Raw genomic sequence first — 1,206 nt, 5'->3', positions numbered from 1 at the left:
AACACTTTCAGCGGCAAAAAAAACTATGTTACACAGATCGCCATATTGCACCGACAATTAAACCTTTCAAAGTTCCCTACATACTGTCAAATACGGAAAGACTCTTACTCAATTACATTGCTCTCCCACTGAGGACAGGAGTTTGAATATTGGAGTGTGAGAGAGATCTCCCACCCAACAATATGTCACTGCGTACCGTGTCGATGTAGTAAACATACAACTCGTATCCTGCGCCATACATCACCCCTTTTACATCACTTGTACATTTACCGCGAAGACAGAGAGCACCGTATATACTCCTCGCAGCATTAGATATTTCCCTGCGAGGTCGCCGGTCATCCACTCCCGATGGGTGACCAGAGTGCCCTCAGTGGACCGAAGTCACTCTGAGAACTGTTCTACAAATTAGGGCTCGTTTCCCCTCGGCACATACGCATTACTGTTTCTGTTCCGGACCTACTTGCTTGCTTTTCTACACCCATCTCCAGACTCTGGGATTACAAGAACGCATGTATGGTTTGCCATTATACGGGGCTATTACAAATGATTGAAGCGATTTCATAAATTCACTGTAGCTCAATTCATTGACATATGATCACGACACACTACAGATACGTAGAAAAACTCATAAAGTTTTGTTCGGCTGAAGCCGCACTTCAGGTTTCTGCCGCCAGAGCGCTCGAGAGCGCAGTGAGACAAAATGGCGACAGGAGCCGAGAAAGCGTATGTCGTGCTTGAAATGCACTCACATCAGTCAGTCATAACAGTGCAACGACACTTCAGGACGAAGTTCAACAAAGATCCACCAACTGCTAACTCCATTCGGCGATGGTATGCGCAGTTTAAAGCTTCTGGATGCCTCTGTAAGGGAAAATCAACGGGTCGGCCTGCAGTGAGCGAAGAAATGGTTGAACGCGTGCGGGCAAGTTTCACGCGTAGCCCGCGGAAGTCGACGAATAAAGCAAGCAGGGAGCTAAACATACCACAGCCGACGGTTTGGAAAATCTTACGGAAAAGGCTAAAGCAGAAGCCTTACCGTTTACAATTGCTACAAGCCCTGACACCCGATGACAAAGTCAAACGCTTTGAATTTTCGGCGCGGTTGCAGCAGCTCATGGAAGAGGATGCGTTCAGTGCGAAACTTGTTTTCAGTGATGAAGCAACATTTTTTCTTAATGGTGAAGTGAACAGACACAATGTGCGAAT

The sequence above is a fragment of the Schistocerca serialis genome, chromosome 2 (assembly GCF_023864345.2).
Source record: "Schistocerca serialis cubense isolate TAMUIC-IGC-003099 chromosome 2, iqSchSeri2.2, whole genome shotgun sequence".
NCBI lineage: Eukaryota > Metazoa > Arthropoda > Insecta > Orthoptera > Acrididae > Schistocerca > Schistocerca serialis.
The sequence above is the reverse complement of the archived record's forward strand: the minus strand, read 5'-3'. Positions refer to the sequence as shown.